At 40.2% G+C, this 11,377-nt stretch overlaps 1 long non-coding RNA gene across 1 annotated transcript; it reads right to left on the minus strand.

Annotated features, from left to right (window-relative positions):
- Nucleotides 1–1,050: 1,050 nt before the first annotated feature.
- On the minus strand, nt 1,051–9,916 carry LOC133104068 (uncharacterized). Its single transcript, XR_009703468.1, has 3 exons — nt 9,854–9,916; nt 1,825–1,968; nt 1,051–1,109 (listed from the first exon to the last, which is right to left on the minus strand). It is a non-coding gene; the product is annotated as an uncharacterized LOC133104068 (long non-coding RNA).
- Nucleotides 9,917–11,377: the final 1,461 nt, after the last annotated feature.

The following is an 11,377-nucleotide window of genomic DNA, read 5'->3' on the forward strand; positions in this document are numbered from 1 at the left end:
AACGCAGCCAAAAATAAAGTGGATAGAATGGATAAATTTATAAAAAATATATATATATTAAAAAAAAATAACAACTTGGATCTCAAATAGGAATAACAAGTCTGAAGGGGCCCACATATAAATACATTCTGATAGCTTCTTTAAAGAAAAAAATTATATAATATTTATAAAGTTATATAGTATTATATATAATTCTCTAGTATTTGCCTGGGTAATGCCAAATCAGTAAAGTAATCTGCACGTTTGCTCTAAATGTTCCCTCTGCCTCAAAGGCTCAACACCCAAACATTTTGTGGAATATCTGGGCCTCAATCAAGTATCAATTCTTCATCAAAGCACTCCCTGATAAGCCAATTTACAATAGCCCCCTAAGATCTATCATATTATTGTGTTTTTTTTTTCTTCCTGGTATTTTTGCTATGTCATATTCTTATTTATTTATGTGTTTACTTCTTTGTAGCCTGTTCCTCCCCACAGGAACATGCTTCATGAGAGACCAGGAACTTCATGCTTCTTATACATTGCTGTATCCCCACACTTAGAATAGTGCCTAGCCCATGACAAATCTTGATTAGTAGTTCTTCAATGAATAGTCTATTCTTGCCTCTCATAGGGATAAAATAATTTTTATCTACAAAGTAAGTATTCCCGTCAGTGACTGAAGTGGAACACTTGATTTTTGAGCAAATGGAAAAATCAAAAGTGTGAGAATTTTTAGTGGCCTAACATTTTCAAGGAACAAATTATACAAAAATCCCTCATTATTCTTCATCTCTACATATGTCCATCATATCACTATTATACTAAGAGAACATGTCTCACTGTCACTAATGCTGCCCATGTTCTCACAAGTAAATAAGGCAGGTCACTGTTTTTATTTGGGAACTAGAAGCAGAGGAATTTTTCCATTCCATAGGACACACAACAAACCACAGCCCAATATGTCAGCAGAACCCAAGGACTTAGAAGGCTTAAAATCCACAAGCTCGGGAAGACACCCAATTAACAGAGTATAAGTCCAAATGTAACTCATACACCTATTGGAAATGCCAGGCAATGTCAAACAGTATCCAATCTTGTTTTGCAACCAGGTTAGTGTTCTGTGCATCCTGGGGGGAGATTGGAATTCCATTAAAAAAAGAACAAACATATAAGATACTTCGCTTCCCATCAAGAAGTGTAACCCATAGGTTTCACCTATGCTCTCCAGCCCCAAATGATTGAACTGGCATTAGTGCCAAAAAATTGGAAATGTCTCTACATGCATTAATTGCTTAATGGTTGTGTTGTCTGCTTGAAAAGGGCGGGATGGTATTTAAGTTGCTTAATGACTTTACATTTTCCCATGGCAAAATACTTGTGATTTGGTTATGCTCTATTTAAAGAGTTACATAAACAAGGCTTTGGAAACAAGTGAACTGGCTTCCTTGGGAAAGGGATTTTGGTCACTCCAGCTGGCATGCTCAGGCCCTTCCGGTGGAGAAAACTACAACCACTAGCCCTCCCTCTGCCTTTTAGAAATTGACCTTGCGTTTATCTCTGCCTTTCTGTGTGTGTTGATGAGTGTAGTTTACGGGGTTAGGGGAGTAGGTAGAGGGAAAATTAAAAAAACAAATAATAAATGACACTTCATTGTTTGGAAACAATTACAAAACAAGTTGAAATGTAAGTAATTAGGACAAGCAGGGTAAACTTAGAAAAGCCTGGCTACCTTGAAGCCAGAGAGCCTAGTGATGAGAAACCCCCGGGGCAGAGTGGGATCTGTCTTGCAAAACCAGTTGATCAAATGTTTATTGCTGTATAAGGAAGAGCCTTTGAACCCACGTGGTTTGCTCTTGGGTATCCCAGAAACGATGTCCTTCAGAAGCACAGATGTTAAATTTCTTACGCAGACGTCTCTTGCAGTGGTGAAAAGCACTCTTGGCAGTCAAAGAAGGTCCTGAGCAGGGGAAGATGATGTTCTGCCTCCTAGAGAAAGTATACCAGTCAGGACAGTTGAGAAAGAAACTCAAGGTTTGGTCTCGGGTTTACACAGAATCATTATTTTGGGAGCCCGGAGGTCCTTTTTTAGGTCCCTTTTTAAGCAATCTCCTCTTGCTTATAGACATTTACAAGGAAGGCGGGAACCAACTAGACTACGTGTCAGCATCCTTAACTAAAGGTGACTTTCAGAGTACATTTTCTTTTCATTTCCTAGGTTTCAGCCTTTTGTATATTACAGTCTTTGTTAAGTTTGGTGGTGAATCATTTGTCATGTTCATTGATCCAAGTTTCCCACTGAGAATTCATAAATCTATTCTTAATTAAAACAAATATCAACTGAAAATTTATTTTTCTTAGATATTTGCATCTCTTCAGCTTTCAAACATTTGTAATTAAATCCTATGAGCCTTTCATTTACTAAATAGCTAAGCCAACAAATGGAAAGAGCCCAAATCAGCTCACTTTGTCATTAGACTTACTGGCAATTCTTCTAAGGCTGGAATGTAAGGAGACCACATGGGGGCCTTTGCCTTAGATGCTGTGGTGGATTGATGGCATTCCTGGTCCTACCCACGACTTTCCTGCATCCAAGCCCTTTGTACTAAGACCCTGAAGTTCTTCCCACCAAGAGGCAGAGTCTATTTCCTCTCCCCTTGACTCTGGACTGCTTGGTGACTTGTTTCTGTGCATAGAATGTGGCACAGCAAGGTCCTGCATGCTTCCCCTCTCTCTCTCTTAGAATCTTCGTCAGCCTGTCTGTGAACCAGCCCAGGCTAGCCTTTTGGAGGATGAGAGGCAGCAGTCTCCGCCAAGGCCTAGAGTCAGCCTAGAGCCAGCCGACCCACAAACATCTGAGAGAGCCCAGCCAAGATGAACAGAGCTGCCTCCCAACCTCCAGCTGACCACAGATGCATGAATGAACTCATCTAAGGCCAGCAGAACCACCTGCCGGCATGTTGTTATGTTGTGATTTATAATTAAGAAATATGTATTTTGTCTTTGTCTTCTTTTCTGGGAGCTCCTAAAACCCTTGGAATTCCTAAGTGTTGAAAGCAAAAGAAGGTGTCTTTTGTTATGTGAATGAAATTACTTTTGGACCTCACCTAAGGATGGGGACTGGCTGCCAAGAGAATCAACCATGGGATTGATTGTGGGAACCTCTGATTTATAGCCAGTCAGCTAGAAGCACAGGTAGCAACCTGGACTTTTGATTGGCATCTGAAAGGGAGAGCAATCTTGTAGGACTGAGCCCTTAACCTGTGGAATCTGATGGTATCTCCACATAGATGGTGTCAGAATTGAGTTGAATTGTCGGACACCTAGTTGTTGTATGAAAATTGCTTGGTGGTGCAGGAAAAAAAAAACACACTGAAATTGGTGACAAGAACTTTTATGTATAAACTCATGAGTAATAAAAGATGCTTATTGTTCTGAACCCTTGAGTTTTGAGGTGGTTTGTTATACATTAATACTTAACTAATACAAATATTTTAAAAAGATATCATTTTCAGCATCACTGTTACATCCATGGAGGTAAAGAAGTGAAGACATCGGCATCCTCACTACGTAGATGAAGATACCAAGTGGAACACTGGTCAGTAATGGCCAAATGTGTAATGGAAACCTATGAAATTAGAGACAGTTATTCTAGGATCTGGGGACAAAGTAGGAAACCCAATAGACATGGTACTGGTCCTTGGAGATCTTAGAATCCAATAGAGATAGCAGATATTTCAAATTATTGAAATTGAAATGGCAGTGAGAAAGAAAAGAACTGCGCTTCTCAATCCTTGTAACACATTAGAATCATCTGGAGAGATGTAAGAGTATCACCAACAGTGGGTCTGATCACAAACTAATTAAATCAGAATCTCTGTGCATAGTGCTTAGACATGAGGATTGAGAATTACTGGTCTGCAGTGCTTTTCAAAGAGCGGTCTGTAGACCAGCAGCATCAGCATCACCCAGGAGCTTGTTAGAAAATGGGAATCTCAGGTCCCACCCCTGATCTGCTGAATCAGAATCTGAGGATGAGACGTGGGAGAAGGAACCTGTCTTCTAACAAATCCTCTGTGTGATTCTTTTTTTCTTAAACATCTTTATTGGAGTATAATTGCTTTACAATGTTGTGTTAGTTTGTTAGTACAACAAAGTGAATCAGCTATATGTATACATATATCGCCATATATCCCCTCCCGCTTGCGTCTCCCTCCGACCCTCCCTATCCAACCCCTCTAGGTGGTCAAAAAGCACCGAGCTGATCTCCCTGTGTGATGCAGCTGCTTCCCACTAGCTATCTATTTTATATTTGGTAGTGTATATATGTCAATGCTACTCTTTCACTTCGTCCCAGTTAAACTTTCCCCCTCCCTGGGTCCTCAAGTCAATTCTCTATGTCTGCGTCTTTATTCCTGTCCTGCCCTAGGTTCATCAGAAACTTTTTTTTTTTTTTTTAGATTCCATATATATGTGTTAGCATACAGTATTTGTTTTTCTCTTTCTGACTTCACTCTGTCTGACAGACTCTAGGTCCATCCACCTCACTACAAATAACTCAATTTCATTTTTTTTATGACTGAGTAATATTCCATTGTATATATGTGCCACATCTTCTTTATCCATTCATCCATTGATGGACTCTTAGGTTGCTTCCATGTCCTGGTTATTGTAAACAGTGCTGCAATGAACACTATGGTACGTGTTTCTTTTTGAATTATGGTTTTCTCAGGGTATATGCCCAGTAGTGGGATTGCTGGGTCGTATGGTAGTTCTATTTTTAGTTTGTTAAGGAACCTCCAAACTGTTCTCCATAGTGGCTGTATCAATTTACATTCCCACCAACATTGTAAGAGGGTTCCCTTTTCTCCACACCCTCTCCAGCGTTTATTGTTTGTAGATTTTTTCATGATGCCCATTATGACCGGTGTGAAGTGATACCTCATTGTAGTTTTGATTTGCATTTCTCTAATGATTAGTGATGTTGAGCATCCTTTCATGTGTTTGTTGGCCATCTGTATGTCTTCTTTGGAGAAATGTCTATTTAGGTCTTCTGCCCATTTTTAGATTGGGTTGCTTGTTTTTGTGATATTGAGCTGCATGAGCTGCTTGTATATTTGGAGATTAATCCTTTGTCAGTTGCTTCATTTGCAAATGTTTTCTCCCATTCTGAGGGTTGTCTTTTTGTCTTGTTTATGGTTTCTTTGCTGTGCAAAAGCTTTTAAGTTTCATTAGGTCTCATTTGTTTATTTTTGTTTTTATTTCCATTTCTCTAGGAGGTGGGTCAAAAAGGATCTTGCAGTGATTTATGTCAAAGAGTGTTCTTCCTATGTTTTCCTCTAAGAGTTTTATAGTGTCTAGCATTACATTTAGGCCTTTAATCCATTTTGAGTTTATTTTTGCGTATGGTGTTAGGGAGTGTTCTAATTTCATTCTTTTACATGTAGCTGTCCAGTTTTCCCAGCACCACTTATTGAAGAGGCTGTCTTTTCTCCATTGTATATTCTTGCCTCTTTTATCAAAGATAAGGTGACCATATGTACGTGGGTTTATCTCTGGGCTTTTTATCCCGTACCATTGATCTATGTTTCTGTTTTTGTGCCAGTACGATACTGTCCTGATTACTGTAGGTGTGTAGTATAGTCTGAAGTCAGGAAGCCTGTTTCCTCCAGCTCCGTTTTTCTTTCTCAAGATTGCTTTGGCTATTCGGGGTCTTTTGCATTTCCATACAAATTGTAAAATTTTTTGTTCTAGTTCTGTGAAAAATGCCATTGGTAGTTTGATAGGGATTGCATTGAATCTGTAGATTGCTTTGGGTAGTATAGTCATTTTCACAATGCTAATTTTCCAATCCAAGAACATGGTATATCTCTCCATCTGTTTGTATCATCTTTCTTTCATCAGTGTCTTATAGTTTTCTGCATACAGGTCTTTTGTCTCCTTAGGTAGGTTTTTTTTTTTTAATTTATTTATTTTTATTTTTTATTTATGGCTGTGTTGGGTCTTCGTTTCTGTGTGAGGGCTTTCTCTAGTTGTGGCAAGCAGGGGCCACTCTTCATCGTGGTGCGTGGGCCCCTCACTATCACGGCCTCTCTTGTTGTGGAGCACAGGCTCCAGACATGCAGGCTCAGCAATTGTGGCTCACGGGCCCAGTTGCTCCGCGGCATGTGGGATCCTCCCAGACCAGGGCCTGAACCCATGTCCCCTGCATTGGCAGGCAGACTCTCAACCACTGTGCCACCAGGGAAGCCCCTTAGATAGGTTTATTCCTAGGTATTTTATTCTTTTTGTGGCAATGGTAAATGGGAGTGCTTCCTTAATTTCTCTTTCAGATTTTTCATCATTAGTGTATAGGAATGCAAGAGATTTATGTGCATTAATTTTGTATCCTGCTACTCTACCAAATTCATTGATTAGTTCTAGTAGTCTTCTGGTAGCATCTATAGGATTCTATATGTATAGTATTACGTCATCTGCAAACAGTGACAGTTTTACTTCTTCTTTTCCAGCCTGGATTCCTTTTATTTCTTTTTCTTCTCTGATTGTTATGGCTAAAACTTCCAAAACTATGTTGAATAATAGTGGTGAGAGTGGGCAACCTTGTCTTGCTCCTGATCTTAGAGGAAATGGTTTCAGTTTTTCACCATTGAGAATGATGTTGGCTGTGGGTTTGTCATTTAAGGCCTTTATTATGTTGAGGTAGGTTCCCTCTATGCCTACTTTCTGGAGAGTTTTTTTATCATAACTGGGTGTTGAATTTTGTTGAAAGGTTTTTCTGCATCTATTGAGATGATCATATGGTTTTTCTCCTTCAATTTGTTAATATGGTGTACCACACTGATTGATTTGCATATATTGAAGGATCCTTGCATTCCTGGGATAAACCCCACTTGATCATGGTGTATGATCCTTTTCATGTGCTGTTGGATTCTGTTTGCTAGTATTTTGTTGAGGATTTTTGCATCTATGTTCATCAGTGATATTGGCCTGTAGTTTTCTTTTATGTGACATCTTTGTCTGGTTTTGTTATCAGGGTGATGGTGGCCTCATAGAATGAGTTTGGGAGTGTTCCTCCTTCTGCTATATTTTGGAAGAGTTTGAGAAGGATAGGTGTTAGCTCTTCTCTAAATGTTTGATAGAATTCTCCTGTGAAGCCATCCAGTCCTGGGCTTTTGTTTGTTGGAAGATTTTTAATCACAGTCTCAATTTCAGTGCTTGTGACTGGTCTGTTTATATTTTCTATTTCTTCCTGGTTCAGTCTCAGAACATTGTGCTTTTCTAAGAATTTGTTCCAGGTTGTCCATTTTATTGGCATATAGTTGCCTACAGTAATCTCTCATGATCCTTTGTATTTCTGCAGTGTCAGTTGTTACTTCTCCTTTTTCATTTCTAATTCTGTTGATTTGAGTCTTCTGCTGTCTTTCCTTGATGAGGCTGGCTAATATTTTATCAATTTTATCTTCTCAAAGAACAAGCTTTTAGTTTTACTGATCTTTGCTATTGTTTCCTTCATTTCTTTTTCATTTATTTCTGATCTGATCTTTATGATGTCTTTCCTTCTGCTAACTTTGGGGTTTCTTTGTTCTTCTTTCTCTAATTGCTTTAGGTATAAGTTTAGGTTGTTTGTTTGAGATTTTTCTTGTTTCTTGAGGTAGGATTATATTGCTATAAACTTCCCTCTTAGAACTGCTTTTGCTGCATCCCATAGGTTTTGGGTCATTGTATTATCATTGTCATTTGTTTCTAGGTATTTTTTAATTTCCTCTTTGATTTCTGCAGTGATCTCTTGGTTATTTAGTAATGTATTGTTTAGCCTCCATGTGTTGTATTTTTTAGTTTTTTTCCTGTAATTAATATCTAGCCTCATAGCATTGTGGTTGGAAAAGATACTTGATACAATTTCAATTTTCTTAAATTTTCCAAGGCTTGATTTGTGATCCAAGATATGATCTATCCTGGAGAATGTTCCATGAGCACTTGAGAAGAAAGTGTATTTTGTTGTTTTCGGATGGAATGTCCTATAAATATCAATTAAGTCCATCTTGTTTAATGTGTCATTTAAAGCTTGTGTATCCTTATTTATTTCCATTTTGGATGATCTGCCCATAGGTGAAAGTGGGGTGTTAAAATCCCGTACTATTATTGTGTTACTGTCAATTTCCCCTTTTATGGCTGTTAGCATTTGCCTTATGTATTGAGGTGCTGCTATGTTGGATGCATAAATATTTATAATTGCTATATCTTCTTCTTGGATTGATCCCTTGATCATTATGTAGTGTCCTTCTTTGTCTCTTGTAATAGTCTTTATTTTAAAGTCTATTTTATCTGATATGAGAATTGCTACTCCAGCCTTCTTTTGATTTCCATTTGCATGGTATATCTTTTTCCATCCCTTAATTTTCAGTCTGTATGTGTCCCTAGGTCTGAAGTGGGTCTCCTGTAGACAGCATATATACGGGTCTTGTTTTTGTATCTATTCAGCCAGTCTATGTCTTTTCGTTGGAGCATTTAATCCATTTACATTTAAGGTAATTATCGATATGTATGTTCCTATTACCATTTCCTTAATTGTTTTGGGTTTGTTTTTGTAGGTCTTTTCCTTCTCTTGTGTTTCTTGCCTAGAGAAGTTCCTTTAGCATTTGTTGTAAAGCTGGTTTGGTGGTGCTGAATTCTCTTAACTTTTGCTTGTCTGTAAAGGTTTTAATTTCTCTGTCAAATCTGAATGAGATCTTTGCTGGGTAGAGTAATCTTGGTTGTAGGTTTTTCCCTTTCATCACTTTAAATATGTCCTGCCACTCTCCTCTCTCTTGCAGAGTTTCTGCTGAAAGATCAGCTGTTAACCCTATGAAGGATCCCTTGTATGTTATTTGTTGCTTTTCCCTTGCTGCTTTTAATATTTTTTCTTTGTATTTAATTTTTGATAGTTTGATTAATATGTATTTTGGCATGTTTTTCCTTGGATTTATCCTGCATGGGAGTCTCGACTTGATTGACTATTTCCTTCCCCATGTTAGGGAAGTTTTGAACAATAATCTCTTCAAATATTTTCTCAGACCTTTTCTTTTTTCTCTTTTTCTTCTGAGACCCCTATACTTCAAACGTTGGTGTGTTTAATGTTGTCCCAGGAGTCTCTGAGACCGTCCTCAATTCTTTTCATTCTTTTTATTCTGCTCTGCGGTACTTATTTCCACTATTTTATCTTCCAGGTCACTTATCCGTTCTTCTGCCTCAGTTATTCTGCTATTGTTCCCTTCTAGAAAATTTTTAATTTCATTTATTTTGTTGTTCATCATTGTTCATTTGCTCTTTAGTTCTTCTAGGTCCTTGTTAAATGTTTCTTGTATTTTCTCCATTCTATTTCCAAGATTTTGGATCATCTTTACTATCATTACTCTGAATTATTTTTCAGGTAGACTGCCTATTTCCTCTTCATTTGTTTGGTCTGGTGGGTTTTTACCTTGCTCCTTCATCTGATGCATATTTCTCTGTCTTCTCATTTTGTTTAACTTACTGTGTTCGGGGTCTCCTTTACACAGGCTGCATGTTTGTACTTCCCACTGTTTTTGGTGTCTGCCCCCCGTGGGTAAGGTTGGTTCACTGGGTTGTGTAGGCTTCCTGGTAGAGGGGACTGATGTCTGTGTTCTGGTGGGTGGGGCTGGATCTTATCTTTCTGGTGGGCAGGGCCGCGTCTAGTGGTGTGTTTTGGGGTGTCTGTGAACTTACTAAGATTTTAGGTAGCCTCTCTGCTAATGGGTGGGGTTGTGGTCCTGTCTTGCTAGTTGTTTGGCATGGGGCGTCCAGCACTGGAGCTTACTGGCCGTTGGGTGGAGCTGGGTCTTAGTGTTGAGACGGAGATCTCTGGGATAGTTCTCACCAATTGATATCATGTGGGGTCAGGAGGTCTCTGGTGGCCCAATGTCCTGAACTTGGCTCTCTCACCTCAGAGGCTCAGGCCTGACACCAGGCCGGAACACCAAGACCCTGTCAGCCACACGGCTCAGAAGAAAAGGGAGAAAAAAAGAAAGAAAAAATAATGATAAATTAAAAAAATATTTTTAATTATTAAAATTAAAAAATTTAACAAAATCATTAAAATAAAAAAAATTTAAAAAGTAATAATAATAAAAATAAAAGAAGAGAGTAACCAAACCAATAAACAAATCCAGCAATGATAACAAGCGCTAAAAACTATACTAAGATAAACATAAAAATCAGAAACAAGTCAGTTGCAGACAGCAAACCCCACGTCTACAGTTGCTCCCAAAGTCCACTGCCTCAATTTTGGGATGATTCGTTGTCTATTCAGGTATTCCACAGATGCTGGGTACATCAAGTTGATTGTGGGGATTTAATCCGCTGCTCCTGAGGCTGCATGGAGAAATTTCCTTTTCTCTTCTTTGTTCGCACAGCTCCCGGGGTTCAGCTTTGGTTTTGGCCCTGCCTCTGCATGTAGGTCACCCTCAGGCCTCTGTTCCCACCCAGAGAGGACAGGGTTAAAGCAGCAGCTGATTGGGGGCTCTGGCTCACACATGCCTGGGGGAGGGAGGGGTATGGTAGTTATAATCGGAATGCAGGGCTAGCCTGTGGTGGCAGAGGCCGGTGTGATGTTGCAACAGCCTGAGGAGTGCTGTGTGTCCTCCTGGGGAAGTTGTCCCTGGATCACAGGACCCTCGCAGTGGCGGGCTGCACAGGCTCCCAGGGTTGGGGTGTGTGGATAGTGACCTGTGCTTGCACACAGGATTCTTGGTGGCTGCAGCAGTAGGGTTAGCGTTTCATGACCATCTCTGGTGTCTGATCTGATAGCCAAGGCTTGTGCCAGTCTCTGGAGCTCATTTAGGCGGTGCTCTGCTTTCTGTGGGCACACAGGGAAGGAATCCCCTCTCCTCGTGCACCCCGAAACAATGGTCTCTTGCCTCTCCAACAGGTCCAGAGTTTTCCCCAGACTCCCTCCCAGCTAGCTGTGGTGGACTAGCTCCCCTCAGGATGTGTTCACACAGCCAACCCCTGTCCTCTCCCTGGGATCTGACCTCCGAAGCCTGGGCCTCAGCTCCCAGCCCCTATACACCCCAGCGGGTGAGCAGACAAGCCTCTCAGGCTGCTGAGTGCTGGTCGGCACCGATCCTCTGTGTGGGAATCTCTTTGCTTTGTCCTCTGCATCCCTGTTGCTGTGCTCTCCTCCATGGCTCTGAAGCTTCCCCCCCACCCACCCCCATCTCCGCCCACGAGTGGGCTTCCCAGTGTGTGGAAACCTTTCCTCCTTCACAGCTCCCTCCCAGAGGTGCAGGTCCCGTCCCTATTCTTTTGTCTCTGTTTTTTTCTTTTTTCTTTTGCCCTATCCAGATATGTGGGGATTTTCTTGCCTTTTGGGAAGTCTGAAGTCTTCTGCCAGCATTCAGTG

Source organism: Eubalaena glacialis, chromosome 13 (genome assembly GCF_028564815.1).
Source record: "Eubalaena glacialis isolate mEubGla1 chromosome 13, mEubGla1.1.hap2.+ XY, whole genome shotgun sequence".
NCBI classification, from domain to species: Eukaryota; Metazoa; Chordata; class Mammalia; order Artiodactyla; family Balaenidae; genus Eubalaena; species Eubalaena glacialis.